Genomic DNA, 23,860 nt, shown 5'->3' with positions numbered 1-23,860 from the left:
GCCCAGGAGCTTCTCCCCCAACAGCACAGGGGAAGGGGCAGTGGGGCCGCTGTGAAGGGTCATAGGGCTGCTCACTGCGTTAGGAGCCCGGTCCTGTGGCGTCAGAGGCCTCTGTCCCCTTTCGTCCCTGCAGGCACACGACCCTCAGCCACGGGGCCTTCGGGCCTCAGGAAGCACAGGGAAGGGTGAGCCCCGGCCCCCCTGTGTCCGCGCTGACACCACAGCCTGTCCCCCAGCTCCCTGCGGCCCCCAGATGCTCCCTGGGGGTGGCCAGGAGAGTGGGCACATTTACAGGAAAAGGGCTACTGTGTGGACTTCGCTGATCTGAGGGAAATGTGTGTTTGTGTGGGGAGCAGGGGGGGCGGGGAGGGAGCCCCGGTCCTGATGTTCTTAGAGAAAAGTATTCGCAGGAACAAGGAAATCCCTGGCCTGCGTCCCACTGATGGCAGGTGGGGCCTCGGGAACGCTGGAGGCGGAAACAATGACGTCCATAGCTCCGAGTGCAAACAGGCCAAGGTGGATGGGACTCCTCCTCTCTGGAAAGATCAGTCCTTGTTGTGTCACAGTGAGGAGACCGGCTGAGGGCTGTGAGGAGCGGACAAGCTCAGGTGGGAGGGGAGAGAGGGAATCGGATTCGGAAGGGATTGGATGCTGATTAGCTCCTGGGACTCACCCTCCCTAGAGACGGAGGCCTGGGGAAGGGATTACAGCAGGAACTTGTCACTTTTCCCTGAAACCCTCACGTGGGGATGGAGTTAAGACCTGAGGGGCCCGAGGGAGAGAGGAGGTGAGGGAGGCCCAGCAGAGGAGGGAAGAGGGGAGGGAGGGTGTCACTGAGAGTCTGTGCTGGTTGGGACCAACCTTCTGTGGGTTTGTTCCCAGAAGGAGAAGGTTGTGTCCATGACCAGGGGGAACACTCACATATCAGATGTGATGGGTCAACAGTAAGACAGGGTTCACACACATGACATGAATTTGTGGGGGAGCATGGCTGTCTGGGTGACCATGTGTAGTTGCAGACACAGTATGTGAGATGATAGGAAACACACGCTGGTCTCGGCCCCTGGCCCCGCACAGGCTCCTGAGACCCTGGTCACTCCCTGGGGGATGGGCCGGCCTGTTGCTGATGAGGGGACACTGGGTGGGCTGCTGGGTGAGGACGGGCCACTGGAGAGACCAATAGGATTAGAAGCTTGAGATCCTCACACCTGCCCCTCATTTGCTGGAAGGGGACAAGGGCTTGGTGCCATTAGTGAATTAATACAGCAACTTAATTGATATCATGGGAGTTTTCCTAGGAACCTTTGCTGTATAGCCCTGAAGTTGTGTGAAACCAGGGACCTCCCAGCTGTGATTGGCACCTGACCTGAGGGCAGTCAGTGGGACTGGCCCTTTAACTGCGGGTCTGTTACGTCTCTGGGCAGATCCTGTGAGGACCGAGTGCTGTTGGAGGACATCAGCTGGTGGCAGAGAACTGCTGTCGGGAAGCCCCTCCCCACACATGGGGGACCAGAAGGGCCAGGAGGGAGGAGCTCTGGGGGAGCAGCAGACAACACCCAACAGGAGGAAAGAAGGGGATTTTTATTTAAAAATATTCACTCAGCCCAGCCAGTAGGGTCAGTGGTTGAGCGTCCACCTATGAACCAGGAGGTCACAGTGGATTCCTGGTCAGGGCCCATGGCCGGCTTCATTCTCAGTCCCTAGGAGGAGGCGTTCAGGAGGCAGCTGATCCATGATTCTCATCATTGGTGTTTCTGTTTCCCTCTCATTCTCCCTTACTCTCTGAAGTCAATAAAAATATGCTTTAGAAGTTGTTTAAATGAAAATAATAACTCAGCTTCATCAGCTATCAATGAGCTCATGACAACATGCAGTATGGTTGTGGCGAGAATTAAACACGCATGTATGGTGAGAACATACTAAATTCTCAGCAGGTGTCAGTCCCCAGAGGATGTTATTGCTTATGTCAGTGGCATCTCAGGTAGCCATAAAGGACGAAGAGGATTCTGGGGCATGGCTTCAGTTTATCTAATAAAGATAAGCTGAACCCCAGCTCACACCAAAAATACAGTCTTGTTAGAATTCCCCAGATTCGGGGTGGTGGGCGGGGCTCCATGACCCCCCACGTGTGCTCCTGGGACGCCTGTGCTGCTGCTACATCGTGTGTGACCTCCCTCCTCCCGGGGACACAGGTCCCTGCAGAGGAGCCCAGCTGACAGAGGCCCCACAGACACTCCTCGCTGAAGGGAGGCTCAGAGCCACCCCCTCGGGCCCCAGGGGTTTTGGTCTCACTTCCTCGTCCTCTGAGACACTGTGGGTAACTAAAGCTGCTCCCACTGCCATGGTATGTAACGCAGTAATAGTCCGCCTCGTCCTCAGGCTGCAGCCCCGAGATGAGCAGGAGCCCCGCATTGGCCGAGGCATCTTTGGATCCAGAGAAGCGGCTGGGGACCCCGGAGCCCTGATCCTTATAAGAGCCTGATTTATATCTCAGGATGAACCGGGGAGGGCTCCCTGGCTTCTGCTGGTGCCAGTTTATCCAGTATCCACCAACATTGAAGCCACTGCTCAGGGTGCAGGTGAGTGTGGCTGTGGCTCCCGGAGATGCAGAGAGGGAGGGCGGCTGAGTCAGCACAGGCTGGGAGAGGGACCCTGCAGACACACACACTTGTCAGGGATGGGCAGGGACCAGGGGGGTTCCCAGGAGACTGAGCAGGAAGGGAAGAAGCCTGGTCCCAGGCCTGTCCCTACCTGTGCAGTGAGCGAGGAGCGCGAGGAGCAGAGGGGTCCAGGCCATGGTGCTCACAGCCCTGAGCCCACAGTGGGGCTGGGCTGCCCAGGCCTCCTTTTCTCCCCACCCTCTGCCAGAGGAGGGGCTGCCATGCAAATGGGGTCCCTCCAGGGACTTCCCAGCCCCTCCCTGGGCCCTGGGGCTGGAGCTCAGCTCACACCCCAGACTGAGGGGCAGGGAGGTGGGCTCACCACTAGGGGGACCCTGGGAGGAAGCACCTGCTGAGACAGCTCAGAGGCTATTGCTCAGGGGGCGCTGCCAGCAAAGACACAGCTGGTCCCCATTAGGGCGCACAGGGCCCAGCCCCCAATCCAGGCTCCTGGGAGTGGAAAGTCCTTAGTGAGCAGCTGTGGGGGCCACAGGTCGATGCCACAGCGCCCCCTGCTGGCCACAGGACACACTACATCGCCCTGGTCCAAAGCCCTGAGGCCCAGCTGGTGTCTGCTGCTCCCCAGGTCATGTCCCTGTTCCCACATCCTGGTCTGACTAGCACAGATGCTGGCGCCCACTGCAGCGTCTCCCTCCTGGGCCCAGCCGTGGGAGGTGCCAGCATGGACGTAACTGAGAGGTGAAGGTCTGGGAGACAGTTAGAAATGCTGCCTCACACGTTCATAAAGAGTAAGCTGTGACCCAGCCCTCACGGGAGATGTTATGGTGCTGAGGGTCCTAAGGGTGTTGGGGATTGAGAAGGGACATGAGCTTGGGACACAGCCTGGGCCTCATCCCTCTTCACAGATGGGAGCGGGCTCCTAAAACGCAAGTCACTCACGAAGCCTGTCTCTGTGGATGCGCTCATCCCTCTAATGAAGGGGGTGCTGGCTGAGAACGCAGTGTCTTCTGGGCCGGGCCCTTTGTGATGCGGTGGGCGTGGCTTTGGGGAGAGCAATCTCTTCTTTTCCCCAAGCAATTGCCACACAAAGAGCTGAGGACATTGAGTGTGTGTGTGGGTGGGACATCGGCAGATCGATGGAGGGAAAAGCCACACAGGAAACCATCAATGCCTGTTTGGGGGCATTTTGTGTGATCACCAGTCTGGCCCTTTAAGAACACAGCCATGGGATGTGGGTTAGACCTGAGACCCAGCCTTCCTGCCCAGGCCCCTGGAGCAAATGCTGGGGAAGCCCCGGAAGACCTTCCTTCTGGTTCCAAGATGGACCCGCCTCAGAGCAGGGCCTGCAGGCACCATAGTGTCCCACAGGCCCTCCCCGCCCAAGGCTGCAGAGGGCGCTGCTGACCTTGGGGTGAGGACAGTGACCTTCCCTCCTCCAGGGACTCAGCTGTGCTCAGCTCTGTCTGTCCTGCCCCCGGGGAAGCTGCCAGCACCTGTGACCTCCTGCTGACCCGGGGGTGCGGGTGGGAGGACTGCCAGGAGATGAGGGACCAACTCATTTCTCTTGTGCTCACTTAACAAATACTCTGAACTGTGACGATGATGATGATGATAATTCAACCTGGAGTCAGCTCCACCTGGGGATGATGAGATGTCACCGGTGCTGATTGATCCAAATGAAGCCTTTCCATCCACTGCTGCTGTCTCGGCCAGGGCAGAGGCCTTGCTGTGTTTCCAGGGCAACAGACCCTGCAGGAGGAGGAGCAGCAGGGGACATGCAGGGACCCGTGTGCACAGCAGGGTCCACGCTGCAGGGCGTGGGGAGGGCTGGGCGGGCTGCGCAGGAGCACAGCATCCGGGAGCCTCTCCCTGGGTCGTGTTTAATCCTGAGGACAAGGGGACCCAGGACCTGGTGGGGACAACCTGACACCCTGGTCCTTCGGCCCCGGAGCTCAGGCCTCGCCTCCATCATCCCATCCCCCAGCCAGACGTGTCCGCAAGGAGCTCATGTGCATGTGGCCACAGAGAGGATGTGGTTATGTTTACATGGTGACAGTTCCCTGCTTTACACAGAATACACTTCATTGCTGCATGTTGGTTTGTAATACAAAATTCAGATTTGAGCCCTCAGACCAGGATCCTACCTCAGTCCTGGATTCGGAGCTGAGCTTGGCCTGAATGAATCTGATTCCACCTCCTCAAATGTCTCCCTGGGAACCGTTATCCCTGAGGAAGGTTACCTGTGAGAACGTGAGCATGCCGAAACTATTTGAGCAACAAATCAGTCAAAACGCTGACCTCATGTCAAAGCTGTGACACTGTCAGGAACTGGGCTCCAAGGATAACCCGGTGCCGGATGGACACCTGTCAGCACAGTCAGGGCTGAGCCAGAACTGGGCGGAGCCGCCAGCAGGGCCCAGGTCAGGCCAGGAGAGCGGAGAGGAGGTTTTTGTCTCACTTCCCTGTGGGTCTGGACGACCGTGTGAGTCTTAGAGCTGTCATCCCAGGTGCTACAGCCTCGTCCTCAGGCTGCGGCCCCGAGATGTGCAGAAGACCCGCATTGGCCGAGGCATCTTTGGATCCAGAGAAGCGGCTGGGGACCCCGGAGCCCTGGTGCTTATCTGAGTCTGATTTATATCTCAGGAGATACCGGGGAGGGCTCCCTGGCTTCTGCTGGTGCCAGTATATCCTGTAATCACCAACATTGGAGCCACTGCTCAGGGTGCAGGTGAGTCTGGCTGTGGCTCCCGGAGATGCAGAGAGGGAGGGCGGCTGAGTCAGCACAGGCTGGGAGAGGGACCCTGCAGACACACACACTTGTCAGGGATGGGCAGGGATCAGGGGGGTTCCCAGGAGACTGAGCAGGAAGGGAAGAAGCCTGGTCCCAGGCCTGTCCCTACCTGTGCAGTGAGCGAGGAGCGCGAGGAGCAGAGGAGTCCAGGCCATGGTGCTCACAGCCCTGAGCCCACAGTGGGGCTGGGCTGCCCAGGCCTCCTTTTCTCCCCACCCTCTGCCAGAGGAGGGGCTGCCATGCAAATGGGGTCCCTCCAGGGACTGCCCGGCCCCTCCCTGGGCCCCGGGTGTGGAGCTCAGCTCACACCCCATGAGGGGCATGGAGGTGGGCTCACCCCTCGGGGGGCCCTGGGAGGAAGCACCTGATGAGCCCACACACAGGTGCCTCCTCAGGGGGCGCTGCCAGGCCACCAAGGACAGCAGGGAGCCCACAGTGCAGGTGCCTGTGCATGAAGGTCTCACTGAACAGCTGTGTGCAGATCACCTGCAGTCTCACAGCGCCCCCTGCTGGTGGGAGGACACACCCTCCCCTGCCCCAAGCCCTGACAGCCCAGCTGGCTGTGGGTCCCCAGGTCTCTGTCCCTCTTCCCACCCCCGGTCTGAGCCCAGATCCTGCGATTTGATTCTCTGTGTGGATCACCGTAGCAGGTCACTCTCAGGTCCGCATCTGAGTGTTGTGCTTAGACATTCACAAACGACACATTAATGTGGTTTCTCTTCCAGTAAAGATGCTGCACCAATAAACACACAGTGAGCCTCTGTCCAACGCCACAGGGGAGGGCGCTGCTCAGGTGTGAGGAGCTCCTGGGGGCTGTGCAGGTCAAGGACGGAGAGAGGAATTTTCCGGAAATACCCTCAGGGTCATATTCAAAGAATGACATTCAGGGAACATTTGGGATCATGTAAGAAGTGTTCAGTTTTCATAGAGATCTGACTGGAGTTAGTGATTCATTATAAAACCATAAAAGGCTTCATCGGTTTCACAGTTACTGGTGGAGCCTGTAGCACGTGGGTTTTTTAAATGTTAGGAAATGCCTTTTTATTCCAACATTTGTATGTTCTGCTTTCTGTGTCCCAATGTTGTCTCCGTGTCCTAACATGTGCTTATATTTTTAAAAATTCCCTGCCTGTGTTTTCCAGCAAATTTCCTCCTTTCAGGCCGAAGCTAAACAGGGGGTGGGGATGACTGGCAGGTGTGGGGACTGACACTCTCACCCACACGTACGACAGGTCCCACAGCAGCATGTGAGCTCCTGAGGCGGGAGGAGGGCGTTTCCCCAAGACCAGGAGCAGACACTGTGGCCGTCACCCCTCATGGCTCAGGGTCCCCCGGAGGAGCCCAGTGAGGACAGACTTGCAGAAACAGTCCTCTGGGGGGCCTCACAGCCTGGTTCGGGCCACTCAGCAAAGGCACAGCCACCTTATCAGAGGATGGAACTGCCCTGGACCCACTGCAGAGGGACATTGGTTTTTGTCTCACTTCCCCACGGGCCTGCAGCACTGTGGGACTGTTTATACTGCTGTCCCATGCTGAGCAGTAATAATCGGCCTCGTCCTCAGCCTGCAGCCCCGTGATGGTCAGGGTGCCTGAGCTGCCAGACTTGGAGCCAGAGAATCGATCAGGGACCCCTGAGGGTCGGTTGCTATTATCATAGATGACGGTTTTGGGGGCCTTTCCTGGGAGCTGCTGGTGCCAGTGCACATAGTTACCCCCAATGTTGGAGCTGCTTCCAGTGCAGGAGATGGTGACCCTCTGGCCCGGGGCCCCCGACACTGAGGACGGCTGAGTCAGCACAGGCTGGGCCCAGGATCCTGGAAGAGGGGGAGACACAGAGAGGGTGAGTCTGGGTCCAGAGACAAGAGGAGGAAGCAGGGCCCATGTGTCTCCCCAGGCCCCTTCCCCTGTCCCTTATCCAGTCACCTGTGCAGTGAGCCAGGAGGGCGAGGAGGAGAGGGGCCCGGGCCATGGTGGAGGTCATCCCTGAGTCCTGCCTCCTGTGCCCACAGCTGAAGCAGAGCTCCCCACCTCTCTCCCTTCCCCTCTTCATAGTCTGCGGGAGGGAGGGCCCACTCATGCAAATGAGACCCCATCTATTTGATCCCTCCCTGGGCCTGGGGCAGGGCACTCTGCCTGAGGATGGCCATGGGTATGGGCGGGGGTGGGGCCGGTGGGGCCCAGGTTTGGGGAGTCACAGCTGACAGCCCTGAGCAGATGGTCCTGCACTTTGTCAGGGGGCTGGTCCAGCTCTGATCACCCCAGATCCCTCAGGAACAACCCCCCAGCGCCCTCTAGTGTCCAGGCCCAGACACACCATTGAGTTACATGGGGACCAGAACCCATGAGAGACCACCTCTGCCTTCGCACTGCTCTATCCACTGCCCCTGCCCTAGGGCCAGGCCAGGGGTCCCCTCTCGAGGCCTCCCCATCACCTTGGGCATCTTCAGTCTCTACTCAGCGTCCTCAGGGGGAGGCTGACCACAGCTCCCTGGGCTGGTCAGGGGTCAGGACTCAAGTGGCGTCACCAACTCTTAGACCCGTGTCAGGGCTCAGGTAGGGCCAGAGCAGGGACAGCCCCGTGGGGGCGCATCCCCTTCTGTGTGGGACTCGTGTTCTGTCCTGTATGGGATTCATTCCTGGTGGCTGGAGGCCTCCTTCCCGTGGGTGCCAGGGGCCCCGAGGAGAAAGGGGCCCTTCCCTGGGGCTGGGCAGGTGGTGGGGAGAAGCCCTCGTGTGCTTTCCTAGTCCGTGGTCATGGGTAACTTCTATTTTCTGTCCATATTTCCTCCTCCTGACACCATCATTCTCCCTGAACCGTGGGCTGAGGTCACTCCTAGGAGTCTGTCCTCAACTCACAGGCAGACGTTGGCATTATCTCAGAGGAAAGGGGGACATGCAGGACGTGCTGAGCAATAATATGGTTAAGATTTCTAATTGCTGTGACAGGGTTTTATTTAAACTTTATATTTCAGTCACCACTCAGCCACCTTTAAATGCATGGATGGCCCGGCCGGCGTGGCTCAGTGGTTGAGCATCCACCTATGTTCCAGGAGTCAGGGTTTGATTCCCGGTCAGGGCACATCCCCAGGTTTCAGGCTCCATCCCCAGTAGGGGGAACATAGGAGGCAGCCGACCCATGATTCTCTCTCATCAGTGATGTTTCTCTCTCTTTGGGTCCCTTCCTCTCTGAAATCAATAAATTTTTTAAATGCATATATCCTATCTAAGAAAAGGGTAATATGCAAATTAACTGTCACTCCATCACAAGGATGGAGGCCCCCATCGCCACAAGATGGCGGAGCCCAGTCCTCTCAGCTCCGCCAGAGTCCACCAGTCCCTGGGCTGCAGCCGCTGAGAGCGGGCAGTATGAGCAGCCTGGCGGAAAACTTGCTTCTTCGCCACAGGATCGGGCCCAGAGCAGCCAGGCCCCGCAGAGAGCTATGGTGCACGGATTCGTGTGCAGGGCTACTGGTGTTATTATATGTAAAAGTCACAATTAGGCTGATGTAAAAATTCTAGGAGGCCGTCCTGGCCGGCTTAGCTCAGTGGATCGTGTATCAGACTGCAGACTGAGGGTCCCAGGTTCGATTCCGGCCAAAGGTCTCATGCCTGGATTACGGGCTGGGTCCCTGGTGGGGGCATCAGGAGGCAGCTGATCGAAGATTCTCTCTCATCATTAATGTTTCTATTTCTCTCTCCTTCTCCCTTCCTCTCTGAAATAAAAAAAGAAATGTATTTTAATCATTTATTTATTTATTTATTTAAAATAAAATGAAATAAAATAAAAATTCTAGGTTGATGCATGTGGATGAAAATGGTGGGTCGAGGTGTTGGTGGAAAAGCATTGGAAACGCAATGCCTTCTGCTCTGGGTTGAAAGGTGTGAATAGACATTTTTCTAACATCACTTCACATTTCAGGCGCTAGGTGGGAGCTGTCCACTGTGATCTGGTCCTGCCGGTTGGGAATCCCGAGTCGCTGCCCAGTGAACCCCCAGAGGAGTTTCTAGGAGCTTCCATCCGTCCCAGGAACAGAAGCACCGGCCACAGACACTGGAGAGCGCCTTGTCACCAGCAGACCAGCAGCTTCAAGCCACGGGGTGACCAGCCTGGGGGCAAAGTGAGGAAGCAGAGACCCCAGGTTCCCATGGTCACAAGGACGATGGGCCTCTCAACCTCTGGGCCACAGATTCAGGCAATTTTCACTGACAACCAGTGGAGGCTGGGAGTGAATTAAATCATTCACATGAGATGGGGGAGGGTCTGAGGCAGGAGGAACCTAACAAAGCAGGAAGAAGGGTGCTTCCTGTCCTTTGAAGACCTGGGTATGAAAAAGCTCCAAACCAGCCTTTCTTCTTTTTTTCAGATAAATGTTTATTGGTCTCAGAGAGGAAGGGAGAGGGAGAGGGAGAGAGAGAGGAACATCAGTGATGAGAGAGAATCATGGATCGGCTGACTCTTGCACACGCCCACTGGGGACGGAGCCTGCAACCCGGACCTGTGTCCTGTCTGACCTGGAATTGAACCGTGACCTCCTGGTTAATAGGTCGATGCTCAACCACTGGGACACACTGGCCGGGCCACATCGCCTTTTACAATCGGGCCCCTTATTGGAGGACATCCCCGCCACTCACAGCCGTCACAGACCTCCAGCACAGACTCCTGGCTGCTCTCAGTCTAGGGGGTTAATAAAGCTTCTATAGACTTCCCCCTGCTGGTTTCTCTGTGGACAGAAGATTCACATTCATTCTTATAATTTTATTTTATTTTTAATTGGGATGTAATTGACATTATATTAGTGTCAGGTGTACAACATAATGTCTCTGTGTTGGTGTACACCCAAAGCCATCTCCAGGATGCGTCTCCTTGACCTCTGCCCTCATACGTGGCTGCAAGCTTGGCTATGTCTTGTGCTGAGGACACTGAAGATCCAGTCTTTCAGCCGCGTTCACAGACACAATAGACAGCGCTCCCTGCCGGGTCCCCATGCTGCCCATCCTCCCCAGAGCCAGGGAGTCACAGCTGGAAGTTTCTGCTCCTGGACCCCTCCCCCGACTTGGACCACCCCCTTCATCGCCCACCATGGCAACCCCCAATCTGTTATAGTTTGATCGCTGTGAATTGCCAATTCTTGTGCTTAAAATCACAAAGCAAATCTAAACCAGTCGCGCTGGTTAAAGGGGAGTAAATCATAATGGGGTGCGAACAGGGCCAGTGGCCCTTCCTGCACAGCGCACAGTGCTGAGCCCAGGGCAGGGGCAGCCAGGACCAGCTGTCACTCATCTCAGCCTCACAGGACAAGGGAGTCCAGACCCAGGGGAGGGTCCTGGGCCCCACAGGTGGGGAGCGGCCTTCCCTTTCCTCAGGACCCTGAGCCTGGGAAAGCGCTGCTCTGAGTGACATGGAGGCCAGAGCGGAGGGAGGACCGTTCACCCCCAGGCAGGGTCCCCAGATGAACCTGGGCCCAGGGTGTCATCAAGGAAATAAGCAGAAGCCACAGGTCACAGGCTGAGCCGTGTAGGCAGCTGCTGGAGAGCTCACCCCCTTGCAGATGAGAGGGGTTTTTGTCTCACTTCCCCACAGGCCTGCATCACTGTGGGACCACTCAGACTATCGTCCCATGCTGAGCAGTAATAATCGGCCTCGTCCTCAGCCTGCAGCCCCGTGATGGTCAGGGTGCCTGAGCTGCCAGACTTGGAGCCAGAGAATCGGTCCGGGACCCCTGAGGGTCGTTTGCTATCTTCATAGATGATGAGTTTGGGGGCCTTTCCTGGGAGCTGCTGGTACCAGTACACATAGTTACCACCCCCAATGTTGGAGCTGCTTCCAGTGCAGGAGATGGTGACCCTCTGGCCCGGGGCCCCCGACACTGAGGACGGCTGAGTCAGCACAGGCTGGGCCCAGGATCCTGGAAGAGGGGGAGACACAGAGAGGGTGCGTCTGGGTCCAGAGACAAGAAGTGGAAGCAGGGCCCATGGGTCTCCCCAGGCCCCTTCCCCTGTCTCTTATCCAGTCACCTGTGCAGTGAGCCAGAAGGGTGAGGAGGAGAGGGGCCCAGGCCATGGTGGAGGTCATCCCTGAGTCCTGCCTCCTGTGCCCACAGCTGAAGCAGAGCTCCCCACCTCTCTCCCTTCCCCTCTTCATAGTCTGCGAGAGGGAGGGACCACTCATGCAAATGAGGACCCCCTGGTTTTGATCCCTCCCTTGGCCCTGGGTCCGGTCCCTGTGCCTGAGGACGGCAGGGTGGGGTTAGGGGTGGGCTGTGTGGGGCCCAGGGGGTGGCAAGGTCACAGCTGTGAGCCCTGAGCACAGGGCACCAGGCAGGGCCAGGGAACAGGTTGCAGCTCTGATCAGCCCAGCCCTTCAGCAGCGGCCCCTGAGCGCCTTCTGGTGGCCAGGCCTGGACGCACCACTGTGTCCCCTGCTGACTGAGGCCCAGGAGGGACTGGTCCTGCCTCCCCACTGCTCTGTGCACTGACCCCCAGGCTCAGGGCATCCAGGTGCCCCCTGAGGTGGCCTCCCCGTCACCTCAGGACACTCTGTGCTCCACTCCGCCTCCTCCTGTGAGTCGGGGCCCGTCTCCCTGGCCGTTCATGGTCAGACCTGAGCTGCTGTCACTTATGGAACTTTCTTCCCAGGATCAGGTCCAGAGCAGGGACTGTCCCCAGGCGGCGAGTTCCCTAATTTTCAGGACACGGTTTTATTTTTTATGTGATCCCTCCCCTGTTAGAAATTAATCCCTCTCTTTCGTAATCACAATAATATTCTGTCAGTGGCCTCCCCGTCTGCTCAGGAGATAACACAGAACTGATTTCTCCACATGCTTTTCAGTCAGCTCTGCCTCCTCACTGGCTTCCTCGTTACCAGGGAAACTGAATGTAACATTTCCCACCGTCTATTTCTATCCGTAGGAGAGTCTGGCCTCTGATTGTCGGTGAGGCTCACTGTGATCCCAGCTCCCTGCACACGAAGGGGACGGCACAGTGATAGCACCACCGGGACCAGGGCCTTGTGAGGGGGGACACCAAGCGGTGAATCAAGGTGACCTGGGGGAGCACTTTCTGGGATGGAAGCAGAAGGAGATGCATCGTGGGGTGTGGGGTCAGAGGCCATGTGGGGGCCTCAGGGCCTGTCCTCCCCTGAGGGAGGGGCAGGGGAGCGAGAGGCTCAAAGGAGAGGGGACAGCGTCTCCATGGCAGCCATGAGCCTGCTTCCCAGGTCCTCCCTCTGGGAAAGGGGGCCAGGCTGTGGAGTTGGTGCTGCTTTCTCACTCTCCTGGGGGAACTGGACCTCAGATCATGGCCCCCTGATGGGGGTGACTGTGGCTTTTATTGAACCTGAATGTGTCAGGACAGTGGGGAGGTCAGGGGTCAGAGCTGGTCATGGTGAGGCAGGAGCTACCTTGCGGGTTTCCCTGATCGGTGTCCAGACCCAAATGCACTGGTGATGAGGGTGGGGCAGAGGGAGGCCCAGGGGCCCATTAGGGAACCTTCCCGTCTCTGTTTGCCCTGATCCGGTCCCACTCCCCCACCTATAGGGTCCTCAGGCCTGCGCTCCCAGGAGGCCCCGGGGAGGTGCTCTCCTGTCTCTTTCCAGCGTCTGGAGGCTCCGCCCAACCTTGGCATGATCTCAGCTTGGGGTTCGGTCCCTGACTGTCCTCACAGCTGAGCCCCACGGGACACATACTCAGTCCTCAGAGAGTCTGTGGGAACCTGCTCTGGGCCAGAGGGGCAGGTTTAGGAAGACACGGGTGCTGTGACCCCCCCCTACAGGGTATCTGCCCTCCAACCTCACACAGGTGTGAAGGGAAGACTGGCAAAAAGTATGCTGAGTCGGATGTCCCAACCCTGTTTCAAAGTGGCTCCGTTACTACAGATGTTATACTATACCAGTGGCCTGGTGCATGAAATTCGTGCACATTAAAAGGGACTTAATTAGAGGAAATATTTTACTATTCCTATTTGCCCTTTCTCTATAATAGAAGTGTCACAGATGAAAGAAAATTAGTAAAATGTATATGAAAATCTTCCTCCTGTCAGAGTCTGGAGCACGCTGAGGGACCCAAAGTCAAGTCTCCACGTACACAGGTGCCTCAAAATCTCGCAAGACCCAGACCCAGCGGGCCCCACCCCCATTGGGCGAGATCAAGACCCAGCCGGCCACACCCTTGTCAAGCCCTGGCAGGGCGAGGGGGCCGCCTCGAGGTGCCCTGCCCCAGGCCAAGCAGCGCAGTCTGTGGTCCCCCTTCAAGCTCTGCCAGGTTCCCTGGCCTGGTCCCATGGCTGGGGGCATGGCCTGAGGTCCCCTGTCAACCACCACCAGGTGGGGGATGCAGCCTCAGGTCCCTGCTGATTGTTCCTTAAGGCTCATTATGGGAACTCAGCTTCAGCTGTGGGCACAGACATGGTATGTTACAGAGTCCCTGCCTCCGCTGGGGGCACAGCCATCTTGACCGTTATGCTGTGATGGCCAATTTGCATATTCCCTCTTTATCACATAAGATTGTTAAGTTTTATCTTGATTATTAAATGCTGGCCAAGTGAAATTCAGACTTGACGGTGTGTGTGAGTGTGAGTGAGTGTGAGTGTGTGTGTGTGAGTGTGAGTGTGTGTGTGTGTGAGTATGAGTGTGAGGGTGTGTGAGTGTGACTTTTCCTTTTGCTGCTCCTGCCCATTACCTGTGAAACTGTTGATTATATTGGCTCTTGTTTTCATAAAATGATCACAGCTGAGGTTAATGGATGAGATTGCCTGGTCTGGGCCCTCAGAGAACAGCCTCAGAGCCCACACCAGCTGGACGCAGCCCTGTGAACCGCAGACGGGGCCCTGGAAGCAGAGGGTGCACTGAGCTGTGTTTGTGCCTCACTCCCCACCGGCACCTGTCACTGTGGGGATGCCTGCTGTACGCCAGAGCGCAGTAGTACTCGGCCTCGTCCTCAGGCTGCGCCCCTGCGAGGGTCAGGGCAGCTTTGCCCCCTTGGATGCAGGCTGAGAACCGGGCCGGCGTCCAGGAGAGTTTATTGTTTGTGTCATAAATGAGTGTCGTGGGGCCTTGGCCAGACTTCTGCTGGATCCAGTATGGATAGTGACTGCTGGTGACTTTCCCAGTGTTAGTGCTGCAGGTGAGAGTGACCGTCAGGCCTGGGGACACGCTCACTGAGGGCTCCTGAGTGACCACAGCCTGAGACCTGGACCCTGAAACAAAAACAGACATAATCAGGAAAGAAGAATAAAGGCAGAGGGACCCCTCCACAGGCTGGTCTCTGAAATGGCCCTGAACCTGGGCAGAGAGCCAGGAGGAGGAGCAGGAGGGGAGTCCAGCTCATGGTGGAGACTTTCCAAGGTGACTTGGTCTCTTGCACGTGCTGGTCTCGGTGTCCCTTTATCTCCTCCCGGCCTCCTGGGTGAAGGGGGCGTTTGCTGGTCATTATGCAAATGTGAGCCCACAGGACCCTCCTGTTCTGGGTGCTGGGCCCGTTGGGAGCTTCCCTGTGAGGAGGAGGCTGGGGAGGCCCTGGGCTCTGAGTCTGTCCCTTAAGGAGAAGCACCTGCTGTCACCTCACACCCAGGCAATGAGCATGGGCCCAGGGCCCACTCAGTGAGAACCATTTGAGTTGGCTTCAGGCCTGGCAGCTCTGAGAAGATCCACAGCGCCCCCTGGTGACGGCCTAGGGAATAGTCATGGTGGTGGGAACTGCAGAAGGAATGATGGTGGCCCCTGAAAACAGACATGATAGATAGATGATAGAGATAGATAGATAGATAGATAGATAGATAGATAGATAGATAGATAGATAGATAGGTGTTGGTAGATAGATCGATAGATGGTAGAGAGATTGATTGATCGCTAGATGGATAGTAGAGAGATTCATTGATAGCTAGATAATAGAGAGATTGATAGCTAGATAGATAATAGAGAGATTGATGGATATCTAGATAGATGATAGAGGCAAATATTATACTTTTGACTCCCTGCAGAGAGGTCCCCCCTGTTTCCCCTGTTTTAGTTTTTGGGTCTATAACTGCCCGTTGGCTGTGATCACAGAGTCTATCACATCCTGGGTGTCGCTTCTTCCCTTTGGACTAAGAAGCTTGTGCTGCTCCCCGATGGACTGGAGGATTGTGTCCTAATTCTATCCGCCCCAGAATCCCCTCCTCCGGGTCGCCTCAGGGGTGGTGTCGGTGGATTCTCTTTCCTCATTCACGTGTTTAACTTCCTGGGTCCTGACATTCCGAGGGGGAATCTATACAGATTCCCAGACATTGGAAGATGCTGTGAGGGGCCTCTGGGTCCCTTTTACTCTCCCTTTTTATGATTTACATTTTTTTTATGATTTCAGAGAGGATGAGAGAAGAAGACGAAGACAGAAACATCAAGAATGAGAGAGAATCATTGATCGACTGCCTCCTGCACGCCCCTGACAGGGGATGGAGCCTGCAACTCGGGCATGTGCCTTGACCAGAATCAAACCCGGAACCCTTCAGTCCATGGGCCGAGGCTCTGTCCACTGAGCCACACCGGCCAGGGCTCTCGGTCACACTTTTGAAACCGGGTCCAGGGTGAGCTGGTCCTGCAGGAGAGGAGGGCAGGAGCCCCCTCAGCCGCCCAAGCATGGCCGCTCCCTGTGGCAGCGGGTTTATTAAGTCACGTGACAGCGATGGTCAGCCTCCTCCACAGGCCAGAGCCCCGGGGTGGTCACAGAGGCCAAGTGGGCCGGACGGCGGGGTCACGGTTCGATTCCTTGACAGGACACATGCCTGGGCTGTGGGTTCAATTCCCAGTGTGGGGGTGTGCAGGAGGCAGCTGATCAATGATTCTCTCTCCTCATTGATGTTTCTATCTCTCTCTCACTCTATCTTCCACTCTGAAATAAAGGAATATACATATTTTTTAAAATAAGTAAAACTTTTCAAAAGACCCCATGTGCACAGACTAGCACCCTGTGCAGACAGCTAAACCTGGACTGTCAACCACCTGTGTCCTAGGTCACAAGGCTGGGTAGGGGCTCTCCCTGGGAGCTGTGGGGACTGTTGCTATGGGAACAGTCAGTGTGTCTGTTGACCCAGATTCAGGAGAAGATGACCTGGGATCTGGGCTCATCAACAGCTTCCCACTGGGAGTGACACAGGCACCTGTTGGGAAGGTCCTGCTCCCCAAGGCCCACAGCCACCCACACCCTTGTTGTTGGAATTCCCCAGTGGGAGGGAGAGGAGAGGACACAGTCAGAGCCCGTGGCCCAAGGAACCCCACTCACGGGAGCCCCCCTGGGCCTGAGTGGCGGCAGCTGTAAGAGCGTCTCACCCACTGACCCAGGCGCCCGCATCCTTCCTGGGGCAGCTCAGCATTCCCCAGCCACCGTCCGGCTCGCTCACCCTATTGGGACCCAAAAAAGATTTCCTGGGCTCAGGGCCCCCCTTTCCCTTTTTCAACCCCTCTCCCTGATGGCACTGAAGGTCAGGGTCCCAGCAGAGGTGACACCAGCCCTGAGCCTGGGCTTCCTCCTGGGCCTGAGGCCCCCGGCCCCTCGCAGCTGAGCGCCTGGTCAGTGTGCACAGGGCTGGGCAGGAGCCTTGGGCACAGGAGCCGGGGAGGGAGGGGTCACTGCTCTGACCTCTGGGCACGGAGTCCGAGCTCTGGGGACGGGCCGCCTGCTGGGAGGGTCCTGGGCTCTGGGAACAGTTTACAAAGCTGTTTCCTTATTTCAAGTCAGAAACAGCCACCGCACGGGACCTGGTCTGTCACCCATGGATGACAGGCCACCTTTCAGGGCATCGTGACCGGTGAGTGTTGGGGTTGGTTCTGTGTTTCTGAGACGCAGAGACATGGGATCGAACATGGAACGTGGCCCATTAGGAACCAGAAGGTTCTTCCCCGAGGAGTGTGCACAGGGAGGTTATGTTAACAGGTCAGATGCTGTGAAATAGACTCTGGGAGGGAGGTTCTTGTCCCACTTCCCCATCTGCGTGTGTCACTGTGGGGAGCGTTATTGTGCCAGATCTTACAGTAATAGTCAGCCTCGTCCTCAGGCTGCAGCCCCGAGATGAGCAGGAGCCCCGCATTGGCCGAGGCGTCTTTGGATCCAGAGAAGCGGCTGGGGACCCCGGAGCCCTGGCCCTTACTGGAGTCGGTGTAGTAATTTAAGAGATACCGGGGAGGGCTCCCTGGCTTCTGCTGGTACCAGTATATCCTGTAGCCGCCAACATTCAAGCCACTGCTCAGGGTGCAGGTGAGTCTGGCTGTGGCTCCCGGAGATGCAGAGAGGGAGGACGGCTGAGTCAGCACAGGCTGGGAGAGGGACCCTGCAGACACACACACTTGTCAGGGATGGGCAGGGACCAGGGGGGGGTTCCCAGGAGACTGAGCAGGAAGGGAAGAAGCCTGGTCCCAGGCCTGTCCCTACCTGTGCAGTGAGCGAGGAGTGCGAGGAGCAGAGGGGTCCAGGCCATGGTGCTTACAGCCCTGAGCCCACAGCGGGGCTGGGCTGCCCAGGCCTCCTTTTCTCCCCACCCTCTGCCAGAGGAGGGGCTGCCATGCAAATGGGGTCCCTCCAGGGACTGCCCAGCCCCTACCTGGGCCCTGGGGCTGGAGCTCAGCTCACACCCCAGACTGAGGGTCATGCAGGTGGGCTCACCCCGTTGGTGGCCTTAGGAGGAAGCACCTGCTGAGACAGCACAGAGGCTATTGCTCAGGGGGTGCTGCCAGCAAAGACACAGCTGGTCCCCATCAGGGGGCACAGGGCCCAGCCCCCAGGTCCAGGCTCCTGGGAGTGGAAAGTCCTTAGTGAGCAGCTGTGTGGGGGCCACAGGGCGATCCCACAGCGCCCACTGCTGGCCACAGGACACACTACATCGCCCTGGACCAAAGCCCTGAGGCCCAGCTGGTGTCCACTGCTCCCCAGGTCACTGTCCCTGTTCCCACATCCTGCTCTGACTGGCACAGAGGCTGGCGCTCACTGCAGAGTCTCCCTCCTGGGCCAGCCGTGGGAGGTGCCAGCATGGACGTACCTGAGAGGTGAAGGTCTGGGAGACAGTTAGAAATGCTGCCTCGCCCTAACTGGTTTGGCTCAGTGGATAGAGCGTTGGCCTGCGTACTCAAGGGTCCCGGGTTCAATTCCAGTCAAGGGCATGTACCTTGGTTGTGAGCACATACCCTACCGGGAGTGTGCAGGAGGCAGCTGATCGATGTTTCTAACTCTCTGTCCCTCTCCCTCCCTCCTCTCTGTAAAAAATCAATAAAATATATTTAAAAAAAAAAAGAAAAGAAAAGAAATGCTGCCTTACACGTTCATAAAGAGTGAGCTGTGACCCAGCCCTCACGGGAGATGTTATGGTGCTGAGGGTCCTAAGGGTGTTGGGGACTGAGAAGGGACATGAGCTTGGGACACAGCCTGGGCCTCATCCCTATTCACAGATGGGAGCGGGCTCCTGACACGCATGTCACTCACGGAGCCTGTCTCTGTGGATGCGCTCATCCTTCTAATGAAGGGGGTGCTGGCTGAGAACGCAGTGTCTTCTGGGCCGGGCCCTTTGTGATGCGGTGGGCGTGGATGTGGGGAGAGCAATCTCTTCCTCGTCCCCATGCAATTGTCACAAAAAGAGCTGAGGACACTGAGTGCCTGTGTGGGTGGGACATCGGCAGATCGATGGAGGGAAAAGCCACACAGGAAACCATCAATGCCTGCCCAGGCCCCTGGAAAGAACACTGGGGAAGCCCCGGAAGACGTTCCTCCTGGTTCAGGATGGACCCGCCTCAGAGCAGGGCCTGCAGGGACCATAGTGTCCCACAGGCCCTCCCCGCCCAAGGCTGCAGAGGGCGCTCCTGACCTTGGGGTGAGGACAGTGACCTTCCCTCCTCCAGGGACTCAGCTGTGCTCAGCTCTGTCTGTCCTGCCCCCGGGGAAGCTGCCAGCACCTGTGACCTCCTGCTGACCCGGGGGTGTGGGTGGGAGGACTGCAAGGAGATGAGCGACCAACTCATTTCTCTTGTGCTCACTTAACAAATACTCTGAACTGTGACGATGATGATGATGATGATGATAATTCAACCTGGAGTCAGCTCCACCCGGGGAGAGACTGGGAGCCCAGGAAGGGGGCTCATCACCGGGGCTGTGCTGGGAGGAGGGCGGGGCCTGGGGCTGGGCTGGTCAGTGATGCTCAGCCTCGTCCTCCAGCTGTGACCAGGGGCCTCTGCTGTAGCTGACATGGAGCCCATATGAGAACCAACATTCCTTTCTTTTTTAAAATGTATTTTTATTGATGTCAGGGGGAAGGAAGAGGCAGAGAGAGAAATATCAATGATGAGAGAGGATCATCGACGGGCTGCCTCCTGCACGCCCCCCCACTATGGTTCAAGCATGTAACCTGGGCCTGTGCCCTGACCCGGAATACAACAGTGACCTCCTGGGCCATAGGTCGACGCTCAACCACTGAACCACGCGGGCCGGGCTGAGGACCCCCTGTCCTGAGTATGTGGCTGTGTCACTGGGTGCAGAGTGTTGATGAGCTGTCACCGGAGCTGAGGGATCCAAATGATGCCTTTCCACCCAGTGCTGCTGCCTCGGCCAGGGCAGAGGCCTTGCTGTGTGTCGTGGGCCCCGGTCCCTGAAGGAGGAGGAGGAGCAGGGGACATGCAGGGACCCGTGTGCACAGCAGGGTCCACGCTGCAGGGCGTGGGGAGGGCTGGGCGGGCTGTGCAGGAGCAGAGCATCCGGGAGCCTCTCCCTGGGTCGTGTTTAATCCTGAGGACAAGGGGGACCCAGGACCTGGTGGGGACACCCTGACACCCTGGTCCTTCGGCCCCGGAGCTCAGGCCTCGCCTCCATCATCCCATCCCCCAGCCAGACGTGTCCGCAAGGAGCTCATATGCATGTGGCCACAGAGAGGATGTGGTTATGTTTACATTGTGACAGTTCCCTGCGGTTATACAGAATACACTTCATTGCTGCATGTTGGTTTTTAATACAAAATGCAGATTTGAGCCCTCAGACCAGGATCCTACCTCAGTCACTCCTCCACTCTAAGCTGAGCTTGGCCTGAATGAATCTGATTCCACCTCCTCAGATGTCTCCATGGGAACTGTTATCCCTGAGGATTGTTAACATGTGAAAACGTGAACATGGCAAACATTACATGAGCCACAAATCAATGGAAACGCTGACCTGACGTCAAAGCTGTGACACTGTAGGACCACGGGTTCAAGGATAACCCGGTGCCAGATGGACACCTGTCAGCACAGTCCGGGCTGAGCCAGAACTGGGCAGAGCCGCCAGCAGGGCCCAGGTCAGGCCAGCAGAGCGGAGAGGAGGTTTTTGTCTCACTTCCCTGTGGGCCTGGACCACCATGTGAGTCTTAGAGCTGCTGTCCCATATGTTACAGTAATAGTCAGCCTCGTCCTCAGGCTGCAGCCCCGAGATGTGCAGGAGCCCCGCATTGGCCGAGGCGTCTTTGGATCCAGAGAAGCGGCTGGGGACCCCGGAGCACTGGTGTTTATCTGAGTCTGACTTATATCTCAGGAGGTACCGGGGAGGGCTCCCTGGCTTCTGCTGGTACCAGTATATGTAGTAGCTGCCAACATTGAAGCCACTGCTCAGGGTGCAGGTGAGTCTGGCTGTGGCTCCCGGAGATGCAGAGAGGGAGGGCGGCTGAGTCAGCACAGGCTGGGAGAGGGACCCTGCAGACACACACACTTGTCAGGGATGGGCAGGGACCAGGGGGTTCCCAGGAGACTGAGCAGGAAGGGAAGAAGCCGGGTCCCAGGCCTGTCCCTACCTGTGCAGTGAGCGAGGAGCGCGAGGAGCAGAGGGGTCCAGGCCATGGTGCTCACAGCCCTGAGCCCACAGTGGGGATGGGCTGCCCAGGCCTCCTTTTCTCCCCACCCTCTGCCAGAGGAGGGGCTGCCATGCAAATGAGGTCCCTCCAGGGACTGCCCAGCCCCTCCCTGGGCCCTGGGGCTGGAGCTGTGCTCACACCCCAGACTGTGGGGCATGGAGGTGGGCTCAGCCCTTGGGGGGCCCTGGGAGGAAGCACCTGCTGAGACAGCACAGAGGCTATTGCTCAGGGGGCGCTGCCAGCAAAGACACAGCTGGTCCCCATCAGGGCGCACAGGGCCCAGCCCCCAGGTCCAGGCTCCTGTGACTGGAAAGTCCTTAGTGAGCAGCTGTGTAGGGGCCACAGGGCGATCCCACAGCGCTCCCTGCTGGCCATAGTACACACTACATCGCCCTGGTCCAAAGCCCTGAGGCCCAGCTGCTGTCTGCTTCTCCCCAGGTCACTGTCCCTGTTCCCACATCCTGGTCTGACTGTCACCAACTCTGGCGCTCACTGCAGCGTCTCCCTCCTGGGCCCAGCCGTGGGAGGTGCCAGCATGGACGTACCTGAGAGGTGACGGTCTGGGAGACAGTTAGAAATGCTGCCTCACACGTTCATAAAGAGTAAGCTGTGACCCAGCCCCCACGGGAGATGTTATGGTGCTGAGGGTCCTAAGGGTGTTGGGATTGAGAAGGGACATGAGCTTGGGACACAGCCTGGGCCTCATCCCTATTCACAGATGGGAGCGGGCTCCTGACACGCATGTCACTCACGGAGCCTGTCTCTGTGGATGCGCTCATCCCTCTAACGAAGGGGGTGTTGGCTGAGAACGCAGGGTCTTCTGGGCCGGGCCCTTTGTGATGAGGTGGGCGTGGCTTTGGGGAGAGCAATCTCTTCGTCGTCCCCATGCAATTGTCACACAAAGAGCTGAGGACACTGAGTGCGTGGGTGGGTGGGACATCAGCAGATCAATGGAGGGAAAAGCTACACAGGAAACCATCAATGCCTGTTTGGGGGCATTTTATGTGCTACCTCTCTGGCCCTTTAAGAACACAGCCATGGGATGTGGGTTAGACCTGAGACCCAGCCTTCCTGTCCAGCCCCTGGAGAAAACGCTGGGGAAGCCCCGGAAGACCTTCCTCCTGGTTCTAGGATGGACCCGCCTCAGAGCAGGGCCTGCAGGCACCATAGTGTCCCACAGGCCATCCCCGCCCAAGGCTGCAGAGGGCGCTCCTGACCTTGGGGTGAGGACAGTGACCTCCCCTCCTCCAGGGACTCAGCTGTGCTCAGCTCTGTCTGTCCTGCCCCCGGGGAAGCTGCCAGCACCTGTGACCTCCTGCTGACCCGGGGGTGTGGGTGGGAGGACTGCAAGGAGATGAGAGACCAACTCATTTCTCTTGTGCTCACTTAACAAATACTCTGAACTGTGACGATGATGATGATGATGATGATGATGATGATAATTCAGCCTGGAGTCAGCTCCACCCGGGGAGAGACTTGGAGCCCAGGAAGGGGGCTCATCCCTGGGGCTGTGCTGGGAGGAGGGCGGGGCCTGGAGCTGGGCTGGTCAGTGATGCTCAGCCTCCTCCTCCAGCTGTGACCAGGGGCCTCTGCTGTAGCTGACATGGAGCCCAAATGAGAACCAACATTCCCTTCTTTTTTAAAATATATTTTTATTGATGTCAGGAGGAAGGAAGAGGCAGAGAGAGAGAGAGAAACATCAATGATGAGCGAGGATCACTGACGGGCTGCCTCCTGCACGCTCCCCACTGGGGATCAAGCCCTCAACCTGGACCTGTGCCCGGACCCTGAATACAACCGTGACCTCCTGGTTCATAGGAGGACTCCATTAACCACACCTGCCGGGCTGAGGACCCCATGTCCTGAGGAAGTGGCTGTGTCATTGGGTGCAGAGTGTTGATGAGATGTCACCGGAGCTGAGGGATCAAATGACGCCTTTCCGTGCAGTGCTGCTGCCTCGGCCAGGGCAGAGGCTTTGCTTTGTGTCCTGGGCTCCGGTCCCTGGAGGAGGAGAGGAGCAGGGGACACGCAGGGACCCGTGTGCACAGCAGGGTCCAAGCTGCAGGGCGTGGGGAGGGCTGGGCGGGCTGCAAAGGAGCATGAGCATCCGGGAGCCTCTCCCTGGGTCGTGTTTAATCCTGAGGACAAGGGGGACCCAGGACCTGGTGGGGACACCCTGACACCCTGGTCCTTCGGCCCCGGAGCTCAGGCCTCGCCTCCAACATCCCATCCCCCAGCCAGAGGTGTCCGCAAGGAGCTCATATGCATGTGGCCACAGAGAGGATGTTGGTATGTTTACATGGTGACAGTTCCCTGCTGTCACACAGAATACACTTCATTGCTGCATGTTGGTTTTTAATATAAAATTCAGATGTGAGCCCTCAGACCAGGATCCTACCTCAGTCACTCCTCCACTCGGAGCTGAGCTTGGTCTGAATGAATCTGATTCCACCTCCTCAAATGTCTCCATGAGAACCGTTATCCCTGAGGATTGTTAACATGTGAAAACGTGAACATGGCAAACATTACATGAGCCACAAATCAATGGAAACGCTGACCTGACGTCAAAGCTGTGACACTGTCAGGACCACGGGTTCAAGGATAACCCGGTGCCAGATGGACA

General features: G+C 57.5%; 2 gene segments (V, D, J or C); both read right to left on the bottom strand.

The window, feature by feature from the left end:
• Window positions 1-4,925: 4,925 nt before the first annotated feature.
• Window positions 4,926-7,381, bottom strand: LOC308238228 (immunoglobulin lambda variable 1-40-like). The segment is given in 3 exons: window positions 7,336-7,381; window positions 6,895-7,226; window positions 4,926-4,985 (listed from the first exon to the last, which is right to left on the bottom strand).
• Window positions 7,382-10,947: 3,566 nt separating this feature from the next.
• Window positions 10,948-11,473, bottom strand: LOC308238227 (immunoglobulin lambda variable 1-40-like). The segment is given in 2 exons: window positions 11,428-11,473; window positions 10,948-11,318 (listed from the first exon to the last, which is right to left on the bottom strand).
• Between the last annotated feature and the right edge of the window lie 12,387 nt (window positions 11,474-23,860).

Source organism: Plecotus auritus, assembly GCF_963455305.1.
Source record: "Plecotus auritus genome assembly, chromosome: 13".
Taxonomy (NCBI): Eukaryota; Metazoa; Chordata; class Mammalia; order Chiroptera; family Vespertilionidae; genus Plecotus; species Plecotus auritus.
Note: the sequence above shows the minus strand (reverse complement) of the source record. Positions and strands in the feature narration are given on the sequence as shown.